This window comes from Numida meleagris, chromosome 23 (genome assembly GCF_002078875.1).
Source record: "Numida meleagris isolate 19003 breed g44 Domestic line chromosome 23, NumMel1.0, whole genome shotgun sequence".
In the NCBI taxonomy this organism is placed as follows: Eukaryota; Metazoa; Chordata; class Aves; order Galliformes; family Numididae; genus Numida; species Numida meleagris.
In genome coordinates, this window is record NC_034431.1 from 5,895,289 (window position 1) to 5,907,849 (window position 12,561).

Consider the following 12,561-nt stretch of genomic DNA (forward strand, 5'->3'; position numbering starts at 1 on the left):
CCTATGGCACCGAGGCTTCCATGAAGGATCCATTTGCACCCAGTGATCTGTCACTCGTGCTTCAAAGCGTGAACGGAGATGGAGATTGTGAAATGTTCTGTAGACGGTGAGAAAATGCTTAGACTATCTTGAAGCCTAAACATTAGGTCTATGATTTGCTGTTAAAGCAAAAGATGAGCTTCTAAGTCCCTGTAAGGCCTTAAATAAAGGATCTTAGAAGTACATGGCACATGCTGCCTCTGGAACTGGTCTTCCCATCATCAGGTTTGGCTCGAGGAGGGAGATACTTTGGCCTGGGTAACATGTGTAATAGGATCTAGACAGCTAAAATCAAGAGCTACTGTAGTGCATGCCCAACATATAATTCTTGGTGTCAGGGTCATAGAATCACAGAGTCATTAGGGTTGGAAAAGACCTCTAAAATCACCCAGTCCAACTGTCCACCTACCGCCAATATTGCCCACTAACCAAGCTCCATAGCACATATGAGTTCCCTCATGTAGCACACTGGCACCAGACCGACGGCATCTTTCTTTGCAGAGTGACGTTTTTGAAGCAGCAAAATGGGTCTTCCTGGATGTGTGTCTTCTTTGCTTGCAAAGCTAGTGGGTAGCTGACATACATGGATCTAAACTGCCATAGCAGTTAAAGCTGTATGATCAACGGCATAATTTCCAACATATTCCAAATCGTAGAATCATTAAGGCTGGAAAAGACCTCTAAGATCATCCAGCTCAACCTCAGCCCATCCCCACCATGCCCATGTCCTCAAGTACCATATCTACCCTTTTCTTGAACATCTCCAGGGACAGTGACCCCAGTGAAGAACTCCATGCAGAAAACCTCCCGTATACAGCTCAAACAACAGCCTGAGCAGTATTTAAGAATGTCTTTTTCTTCTACTAACAAAGGTCCCTTAAATAGGGACACATGCACTCTAAGTGGCTTTTGCGTCCTCAGTGATGGAGCTGGCTGGGTGAAAAGGAGGCACAGATTTTGTAACCTCTGCTTTGAATTTCTCTGGCTCAGAGCATCTCCAGGTCCTGAGCGTAGATAGTTTGATATTTTGCATTTCACAGGCTGCATTAGCACAACAAAATGCTCCATATGTATGAAAGCTGTCCAAATTATAAGACTAATGCAATAACAATAGGAACATGAACTTGGCACCTGGTTTTCTTTGTGTGGCAATTCAAAGGCATAATTTCTGTGAGAGTTTTTTCTTTTTTCCCCTAATTAGAAACATAATTAAAAACGACTCTTGAAAAGAAAGGTTTTTTTTTTTTCTCTTCTCCCATTTAAGGGATCAAAATCCTTTGAAGATCAATTGAAAAGCAAAACTGCATGACAGTGAGTGCCTGTGTAAGCCTCTTGGAAACAGACCTAGCTGAATTGCTGCCGTCTTGACCAATCTCAGTAGCTGATCTTTCAGGGTCATGGCACACATACCCATATCCCAACCCCTGGAGAAATCATTCTAGGAGACTTCTCAGATGCTCTCTTCAAAAGGAATCCAGAAATGCACTGTGAATTAACACTGAGGAGGAAGTGATGAATTTAGTGATAAGGGCATAAACTACTGCATCACATTTGAGCAATGAGTTTGTCCAACCAAGTGCAGGTTAGGCACCTATGACAATGTTACATAATTAGAACACAAATGGAGATGGTGGAACGACATTTGGTTCTGTAAGAACAAATTCACTCTCAGGTCAGCCTTGATAGTGTAAAGAAAAATATGACTTCACCCCCATATGCAATCTGGGCAGAAAAACCTTGGGTAGGCCTCAGCTCCCAGTGTTTCGAGGCCCACTGTTGCATCCTTTTGTTTTTAACCCTCTCCCCTGTTTGTGAGGAAAATGTGATCTGGATGTCCACATATCCGTCCTCAGAATGAGGATTTCCTTCAGCAGTCTCTGACCTCCCAGGAGAAATTCAAAATTAATTTAACAGATGGAAAGAGTTCTCAAAGAATGTTTCTATATATCTACGAAAGCAGGAAGCTGAGGAAAGTGCCCTGAATCCTCATCCCAGTGGAAAAAAGTGCTTTATGAATTCATTGGTATTGCCTAACCTTTCCAGAGGGGTCCACATCAAACTCCCAGTCCTGAAGGATTCTTTTCTCAGAGCACAAACCTTGTTAGTCAATCAAGGATTCAACCACAAACAAGAATTAGAGCTCGGACTGATACCAAGGAAATTTGTGGTGATGGCTGCTTCGTATGCAGTGGTCATCTGAATCAAGAAAGAAAAATTCAAGGACTTCAGACAAATAACATGAATGCTCACACTTTCATGGGAACAACCCAATTTATGTGATGACAGGCAGAGAGATTCAGAACACGCAACTAATTACAAGGTGTGGTAATTATTGGTATAAAACCAATGTTAAAAGCAGATGAAAAGTGCCGGTGTCACTTTTTTTTTTCTGCGGAGTTACAAGGCTCAGAAATGTCAAGTCAAAATTTCATTTTGAAATACAATTCTGAGCCTTTTATATGTGCTACTTCAAACTACTGACAGGCTGGAACACTGCACGAAAGCGAACAGCTTTCTTAAAGAAAATGTATCCCATTTTTTTGTATCTGGTTTCTTTTCTTCAAGAATAAAATAAGACTATCATACTGATGCAAATCATCTTCTAAAAGAGATAAAAAAATTATATATTTTTAATTCTAAAAAGATGTGGTCATCATTGCTGTCTAGGAAGGGGATACCAAATAAAAATAGAAAATAACAACTCAGAAAAAGAGCATTAAGAAAGTTTGACAAATTTCTAGTCTCCAGTTTTACTGAGACATCATTATGACTCTCTGGAAAAAAAAAATGCAGAGCTGATGTGAGATCTAAACTGAAAAGATAATTTTGGTAACTACTTACACCTGTGGATACCTCTTCCTGATCTCTGGGATTAATGTTGCTATAAGCCAGGACCAACACAGAGCATTACAACAATTAAAAGCCAAAGGTTACTTAAAATTTTTATTTTATACAGAGGTTAGAGAACAGTTGTGTACAGCAGTAGCTACAAGAACAACAGAGATTTGTACAAACTATTGCACTGAACAGCAGTAGCATTCAGAAATAGGGAGGAATCACCTGTTTCAAGTTCTTACTCCACAGAAGGTGCGAGTCCAGCTCCACATCTCTCAGCCCCACACTTCTGAAAGGCTGAGTCCAGACATACCACTTGAGTACAGGGTGTCCCTCAGAGCGCATCTCTACAAGCATGGGGGCAAGCACAGCCCTGCCTACAGGACAGTACCCTGTGGCTCACCATCTCCAAAAAGCCCCATGGAGCACACATGGGAGGTGCTTCTGCCCAGGGTGCCTCTCTCTTTGCCCCTTCTCAGATCTCCTCTCCTCTTCTTTCTGATTTGTCCTTCAGGCTCCGACAGATTCCTCTTTCTTCTCTTCTGTCAGTTCCTGGTAAAGTGACAATGATAAGTTAGAAGTGAGACTGCCAACTCCAAACATCTAGTGTGATGGATAGTCTTGAAACTGTCCATGTTCAAAAAATATTTGATGTACAATGTAGATGTTGTACTGAGGGACATACATAGTTTAGTGGGGAAATATTGGTGGTAGGTTTTTGGTTGGACTGGATAATCTTGGAGTCCTTTTCCAACCTTGGTGATTCTATGATTCTATTCTATGAATTAGCAACTATAATTTTACACAAAGGCTAAGAATTTCTCTTTGAGTCCTGCTTTTCCTTCCTTCCTGTGCAGCTTCTTCCCCTCATTTACATTCTCCACCACTGCAGAACTTCTCTAGTGCTTCCCTCTTTCACCATTAGTTCCTCTCTCAGCATATGCCAAGAGGTTTTCTCCCCCATTCCCACCACTCGATTGTGAGAGGTAAAAATAAAATCCCAATTGGCCATTCTGCTGATACGGAGGATGTTTGTTGTAATACTGCTGCTTGCCAGCCCCAGAGTCAGGGGCCCATCCCCTCAGAGCAGAGCACACCCATCGCTCACAGCACCCACACATCAGTGTGTGATGGGCACTGTGTGGGCTGAAACCAGGGCACAGTGTTTTGGCAGCACATACATTGTGAACAACTATCTTCAAGGCTGAAGCACAGGAAGAGTAATATTTCATCAAAAATCTCTGATGAACACCTTGAGAGCTCACTGAGAATTGCAGCCACTGCCATCGAATCAGATTGATGCGTTAGTTTCACAAAAAAGGTCAAACATTCCACTAGTTCTGTGCCTTTGTTGCCCTTTCTCCTTGTTTTAATAAAAAGTATTAAAGATGAAAATAAGTTTTGTTGCTTTTGGTGACAATCCTGTTTAATATCTTTATTGATGATCTGGATTGATGATCTACTGAGTGCACCCTCAGTAAGTTTGCAGACATCACCAAGTTGGGGAGAAGTGTCGATCTGGCTGAGGGTAGGAAGGGGATCTGATCGCTGGGCTGAGGCCAACGGGATGAAGTTCAACAAGACCAAGTGACGGCTCCTGCACTTTGGCCATGACAACCCCAGGCAGCGCTGCAGGCTTGGGGCAGAGTGGCTGGAAGGCTGTGCGGAGGGAAAGGACCCGCGGGTGTTGGTCAACACTCGGCTGAACGTGAGGCAGCAGTGTGCCCAGGTGGCCAAGAAGGCCAACGGCATCCTGGTTGTGTCAGCAGCAGTGCAGCCAGCAGGAGCAGGAGGTGACCGTCCCCTGCACTCAGCTCTGGTGAGGCCGCACCTCAGGGCTGTGCTCAGCGTTGGGCCCCTCACTACCAGAAAGACGTGGAGGCCCTGGAGCGTGTCCAGAGAAGGGCATGGAGCTGTGAGGGGTCTGGAGCACAAGTGTGATGGGGAGCAGCTGAGGGAGCTGGGATTGTTCAGCCTGGAGAAGAGGAGGCTCAGGGGAGACCTTATGGATCTTTGCAACTCCCTGACAGGAGGTCATGGGGAGGTGGGGGTTGGCCTCTTCTCACATGTAACAGTGATAGGATGAGAGGGAATGGCCTCAGGTTGTGCCAGGGGAGGTTCAGGTTGGATATTAAGAAAAAGCTCTCCAAAAGAGTGGTCGGGCACTGGCACAGGCTGTCCAGGGAGGTGGTGGAGTTGCTGTCCCTGGAGGTGTTCAAAAAACATTTAGGTGTTGTTCTAAGGGACATGGTTTAGTGAGGAAATATTGGTAGGTGGACAGCTGAACTGGATGATCTTGGAGGTCTTTTCCAATCTTGGTGAGTCTATGATTCCATGATTCTATGACAGGCACTGCTCCTCTATCCTCACACCTGTCCCTGCCTGCAGCGCACATTGGTGACTTGGTGGATGTGAGTGCAGAGAGGGGTGGGTGGTGTATTTCAGCAGTGGCAACAGCAGGTCACCTCTGCTGGTGCAGATTTTGACAAGTGTGACGTGCAGGCTCTTGTTCACTGCTGATGAGAACACAAAGCTTACAATGGTGACTGCTGAAGAACAGTGTTTTGTAGCTGAGAATGTGCTCTACTCAATAGTGTTATTGTACTATTTGTATCTGCTATAGTTTCCATGGAAATAAATAAGAGGCATTACTGTTGGAGCAAACTATGTATATGCAGTCTTAGACAATTCCTCTTCACTCACTGCAGCCCAGGCAAGCCACAATGTTGGACATCCATGCACTAGATGTTCCTTCCACAGCAGAAGTCCACAAACATAATTAAAATCATATTTTTGTTCATGAATTCTTCTCAGTGATTCCTTACATCTCCACCTCTATGGGAAAAATCCCTTCTGAACTCAAATATTGTTACAGAGAGAAAAGGACAATGGTGATGCCTGATAACCCCATCTCTCTTATTCTCACAGAATCTCATCTCACCTGGTTTAACATTCATCAGAGTAAGACGCGCTTCATTTTATGGAAAAGATGTTATGAAAACGAGTCTTTCAAAGCACCTCTTTGTCGTGAGAAATACAACTAATTTTAAAAGCTTTGTAGGAGTAATTGAGTGAAAAATTCTAAGTCTCAGTACAAAGGTTTTGTGGCTGATGAGGTGTGGATCATATCCCCCAGGAGAGGCCTGCACCCACTGCATGGTTCCTGAGATCACAGCCATACATACACTGTGGAAAATATCCACAGACTTGTTCTGCCTGTGAATTTAATTCTTTATGCAATTTCTCACCAGCATTTAACAAAGGTATTGTTTAAACTGTCCTTCCCAACCATACCTTGCGTGCCACAGTGGAGGCACAGGACTGCATCTGAGTGGATTTCAGCAGCTGGCATAACACGCTAACAACCCCATACATTGATGTGAATTAAATGTAGTTAGTAGAAGACAGTAGATTTTTCACTACAGGCTAATAGATACCAAGATTGAATGCAACACAAGCTGTAAAATCGAAAGGACCCTACCACACATGGCACAGCCAGCTGCTGATAGCATGCCCTGCTCTAAAGATTTTGATGCCTTGATTATGTAAATAGGGGAAATTATTCCATCCTCAAAACTCCAGCAAGATAATCACCAAACAATAAATCACCACAACTCAAATGTGAATGAATTTTGAGCCTTATCACCATTATTACCATTTTATCCCCATTATTATCTGAGCAAGATAGAGGACATCGAGCACCAGAGATTATTCCTTACTGGTTATCATTTAAATTGGTTGATGTTACTCAGCCTGCTGGGAGGCTGCAAAGAAATGGCTTTAGTTTTCTGAAATCGGGCTCTTTTTACAACCACAGCTCAGCTTCTTTACAGCCACAATCTCCATTCGCCTGGTGCTGCGCTCAACTCAAACACCTTAAAGGAATGACCCAGTGCATTTTGAAATGGCCTTTCCACTGCTGTCAGAGAACTCAAGGTCAACTTCTGGTTGCTTTTTCTTTGGAACAGCCCTTTTTCATGCAACAAAAAAGCCAGGCCCAGAGCTCTGTACAACTACTCTGCAGCAGAAATTCTTCATAATGTTGTGTCATGAGTCCCTGTAGTGTTTCAACAAATTTCGTGATGTTTCACTGGAGGTTAATTTATACTCAAACATAATTGATTATCGGATTTGGGACAGACTTATGCTGTAAATTCAGCCAACAAAGGATGAGATCTGTTATAAATACGTTTATAAAGAAGGAAAATGTCTGATGGCTTGGGAAATTTAGAGATATTGAAATAAGTATTTGACATCTATATTAACTCAAAGCCCTAAATGGGCTGGGCTTGTTTACATTGCTTCAGTCTTATTACAGGGTGAATTTTACCAGCTGTCTTGCTGAGCAGTCATTTAGCCTTAAACTATAGTTAAAACTGTCATGGTTTTAAGCAAATTATATTGCGTAAAGTAATTATTTCTCTAACTGCAAAGAGGATCCAGGTAGCTTGTGAATTTAATTTCCGAAAAAAGAGCTAGAGGAGCGCCCTCTGTGCAAGGTATAGGAGAGCAGAGTGAAGGACTTAGAAAGGCCTTTGGAGCCCAGAAAAGGGTGAGCTAGCTTGATTAGTTAGCAGTATATATTTGGGTATGAAACAGACAGGGAGGGAATAGATTTCTGCAACGCCAATCTGTTAATTAAACAGATTCTCTGTTAATTCCAAAACACCAAGGCAAACTTGTTTCTTTTACAGGGTGTTCCTACACCAATAAACATTAATCCTCATGATTAATTGAAACTTTACACTTACTGTGTCTGAGGGGAAATTGCTAAAGAGCCATTTTGGGGAAATAAAGTCCAGCAATTAGAAGTTAGCCAGGATAAGGAGGTGTGTTATTTATATTTGATCTTAGCAGCAACATTCAGAAATCTCAGAGAAGCCTAAAATCATAGAATCACCAAGGCTGGAAAAGACCTTCAAGATCATCCAGTCTGACCAGTCACCCATCACCAATATTTCCCCACTAAACCATGTCCCTTAGTACAACAGCTGAACGTTTCTTGAACACAAAAAGTACCTTTTGCAGCTGATACTCGCCTTGTGCAATAGCAAATTCCAGTATGATCAGCTGAATCTGCTGTGGGGCCTGAAAACCTTGATCTATTCACGGTTTTGATGGGCTTTGTCTCCAATCATGGTAGGAACAGAGTGCGGCCCTTTGCGGGGGGTATCTCCATCCCCAGAGTTTTTGCTCATACTGAACAATTGCAGCTTTTCTGCTTCGTGGTGAAAACTTCTTTCTTGTGCTTCTGTGCCCCCTCAGCTCTATATTTCCTGAGCTGCAGCCTATTGTTTTTCACTTCTTTCACACATTTGGGACACATGTGGTACCACGATGGGCCCAGTGATAGTTGCCTGACCAGCAACTTCTATATTACCAGGTCTACCAACTCCTTCACACTTGGTGCTGACCCTCACTGTTTTCAATTAGGAAGGAAAAGCTTATTGTGGAGTATTTCTCCAGGACAACAGCCTCCCAAGGCTGAATTTGACACTATGTAGAGCCTGTCTAGCAGCAATTTCACCTTGACATCAAACATTCATTATAACATCAGAATGGAATTTGCATCATATTTGTGTACCTCCTTCAGAATGTGTGCTGCCCAAGAATCCAGTAATTAGTTCATCCAGCAGCAGGAGCTCATATAGTTGCTATCAGCAGGGCAAAGCACCACTGAAGCACTGCCTCTCTTCACACTGACATGTGTTGGATGGGACATTGCCAGGTTGGATGGGATACTGATCTAGTAGTTGGAAATCCCACCCACAACAGGGAGATGGAACTAGATGATCTTTAAGGTCTCCTCCAACCTAAGCCATTCTATGATTTATTACAGTGCATTGAGTGACCACTACACCAGCCCAGAATTAGGGTAAATTAGACATTTTGATAAACAAGCTTCCAAACCATATTTCACTTACCATACATAGTCTTTTCTGTAGGTGACAGGAAAACTGCTTTCAATTCAATTTTAATAATAACACAATTTTAAATTGCTTTCTGCTGAAATACAGTGCTAGTACTATTTGTAATACAACATCTAGGAACTGCAGTAAAGAACCGCATACCATCAAGTGCAGATAACCCATGCCTAGAAAAGCTCATAATCAAGACAACCAGAAGAGGTGAAAGATCCTTTATCTCCATTTTACTAACATGTCTGTGGTACAGCTAGGAAGGAAATCCCCACTGACTGGTCCCCAAGTTAGCTGTTCAACCATAGACCCACCATGCTGGGTAGGCACTAAAACCCTTAAGAAAGCTGAGCTCTCCAGTTCCCAGTGCTGTCATAGTGTACTATTGCTTGTCTTACACAACCATAACATCCACATTGCATCCATAACACAACTTTAGCACCTTCACCTCCATCCCTGTGAGGTACAGAAAGCACAGGCAGCCCTGATGGTTATGTTACTTGAAGGTGGTGGAGGACCAGGTGGGGTTGCCACCTCCCTTGATGAAGTCTGCCCACACATGCCCATGGGCAGCAGTTGTGAGCCAGAGGCACCCTGAAGCCATGTCAATAGGGAGGGGGGAGGCAGGTGCATCACTGAGCAATCACAATTAACTTTAATTACATATCTTCACTGGCTGCTGAGCTTTGGAAAAATAACAAGGAGGTGAAAAAAAAAAAATCTTGCAATCCAAGTGAATTTTTCCAAGCTGATTGCCAACACTCAAAGTTCCCAAGGGCTTTTGTTAAGCATGAAAAAAGACACTAGACAAAGAGATGGATTGAGCAGGGAGACTTTTTCTCTTGTAAGATAACCTGGTTAGCATTCAAAATTTGGAACATTTAGACCAGTGCTCTGCAAGTGTGTCCAACTGAATGGTGGCCATCGCAGTTAAACAGCTCTCTCATTTCTCTGTGTGAAGGATGTGTGACAGTGGTTGTCTGACAGCACCCGATCGACCCCATCTACACTAAATATTTAGGTACAGCGTTTTCCTAAGATTAATCCGAATTCACAAATCACATCTACACTGGCTCTTCTAAATCCTGATAGTGTTGTTCTCACCTATAGTGAAAAATATTGCTTACAGTGAGATGAATATATCCACCACAAAAAGCACCAGTTGGCAAAGAACAAAGGCAACACCATGAAATCTTGTCCCATTTCAGCACTGTCTTCTTCTAATTATCCAGAAGACGCAAATTAAGTCCCCTTTTAGATCCCAAACAGCCACTCTGAAGGAGCAGTGTGTGCTCTGCAGCCCCAAGAGCTTCAGTAAGCATATTTCAACCCTTCCTTCAGTTACAAATTATTATTGACAGCATGCTTCAAACCTGGATTTGCTCCCTAGAGAGAGAAAACAAATGTTTTAAAACAGCTACAGCAAACATTGCTTTCTTTGGATGTGGGCTAGTAGCATTTCCCCACTTGGGAACCCTGTGGGAATTGAATGGACCACTTTGGAGGAAAAATCAGCTGTAAGGAATACTAAATGATTTGAGGAGAAGCAGCAGAAGGCAAGGCAGAGCTCCCTTTTCCCAGTATTATCTCTAATACTGAAACTTTCTTACGAGTTGCTTTTTGGAAAAAGTATTTTGAACTCAATATTTACTATTTATTCATGGGAGAAACTAGCATTCCTCTAGGCCACCTTTGCAAAAGATTGATTACTTAAACTTGAAATAAACCAATTCAATCACTTCCAGAGTCACAGATTGGATGGTGGCTTGAATGCACTGAAAATGCAACAGGTCTTTTCAAGGAGTCCCCGTACTACAAAAGTGAGATACAAGAACGAGACTGGTAATGCTAATGGTTTTGGCAAACAGATTAAACAAATGCAGTGCTCAGAAGGCACCCTAGGACTAACCTGCCATCCTGGGATTTGAGTCTTTTATTCAGAAATCTGACATAGGTCTACCTTGAAAGAGAGCATCTTCTGGATAAACAAACCAACCAACCAACCCGGCATCTCAGACCTTGACTGGGGTCTCAGTTGCTAAGCCTAGAGTGCAGTATTGGCTGCTGACACTGTAAGAGTCATCAAGACAGGAGGTGCTGGGATTGAATGGCCTGAGCTTGTACTTTTATTCCTGTGGCTTTCCCACTAGCCTGCATAGCACTGGCCTTCAGAAGAATGGCATTTAGGAACTTGCAGAAGTGGTGTTCTGTGTGATGCTGAGCTCCTCCTGTGGGCTAACAAGCCTTGCACCGTAACCAGGGGACTTCTGCACTGCCCTGAGTTAGTTTTTGCATGACACTTCAGGAGAAATCTCAGCACCATTTAAAAGTGTATGTGATATACACATACATACGATTGATACATATATCAATTAATTCACATTAAGGAGTTGGGTTTTTTTGTTACCCTTGAGGGAGAATTCCATACTCTGTGGTAGCTTGATTTGAAAATCTTCTATATTTTTATATTTATTGAATATTGATGGCAGAAAGACAGAGACAATCCTGACACAGAAGGCAATACATTCCTGGTCTGGACCCTAAAAAACCTCTCTCTTCACCTTAGTGGGGACAGAAACATTTCACCTTCTGTGCTTGTTGCCAGCTTCTCCTTGCATCAGAAAAAAAACAAAAACTGTCAGTCAAGATCTTTCTCTTCAGCAATTTCTACACCAGCAGCATGTAATAGAACAGTAAAATAAAATGCTATCTCGCCCTGATGATCTCGATGACTGATATATCACTGCCATTTTATTTCTTCGGTGGTGTGGTGCAGTGCAGGATGTGTCTTAACCCAGTATGCTTCCAGTGCTGATCAGATGCCCAAGTTTTCTGTTGGAAAAGCAAAAAGAGAGAATTCATGTTGAAGAAATATTGCAAAACACTCATGATATTTGCCTCAGGAACTGTACTCCAATCATTATACTCCTAAAATCAAAGAGGAGATATGTCCTAGGAGAGAAGTGTGTACTCCAAATTAACCAGTACCAGCTCTTTGGAATTGCCTGCTTGCAGAGAGCTGCTGTTGAACAACCTTTAACCAAAGAGCAACACACGGAGCCTCCTCAACGAGCAATCACAAGCCAGGGATGCACCAGAAAAAAAGAGACGTTGCTTGTGGATAAAACTCTATAAGAAGTTGTAGTCGTGGTTTTGAAGTTTCATTTTATTTTGGCTTCAGGTATAGGGCTGTTTTTTTTTTTTAATGCATCAATTTTTGCTGTTATTGTGTTTTATTCTCTCCAATGATTCATCTAGCTCTAGGGCATTTATTGAAATTCTTGATAGGAAATCTGAGGGAAATGAATCTCACTTAAAACTTTGCAAGGAGAGCCACGCAGTCCAGTTAAAGTCTCTTGCAGTTTCCAGCAGCTGCTCTTTCCTGTACTGGGACTGAGTTTTCAGATGAAAACTTCCAGGTTACAGCAGTATTAGAGCACTTTTTGTGACTGTCACTGGGTTTTGTGCTAAAGGTGTCAGCTCTAGTGTTCATTCGTCTTCTTGAGCACTGCAAAACTCGCAGCAGGACATCACTTGGACAAAAAGGACAGTATTTCAGTAATGCTTGGAAAGTCAAACCGATCCGATTTGATTGAGATGAATCAGAAAGACAAGTGTATGTCAGTTTCAAAGCAATTCATGTATGCAATATCCTAAAGGAGTCAGTAGCTCCACTGTAAAATGTTTAGGGTTCCACATTCGGAAAAGGTTGAAAGCACTATTCGAGATCCACTCTTTTGCTTGAAATCAAACCTTTTTTAAACCTAAC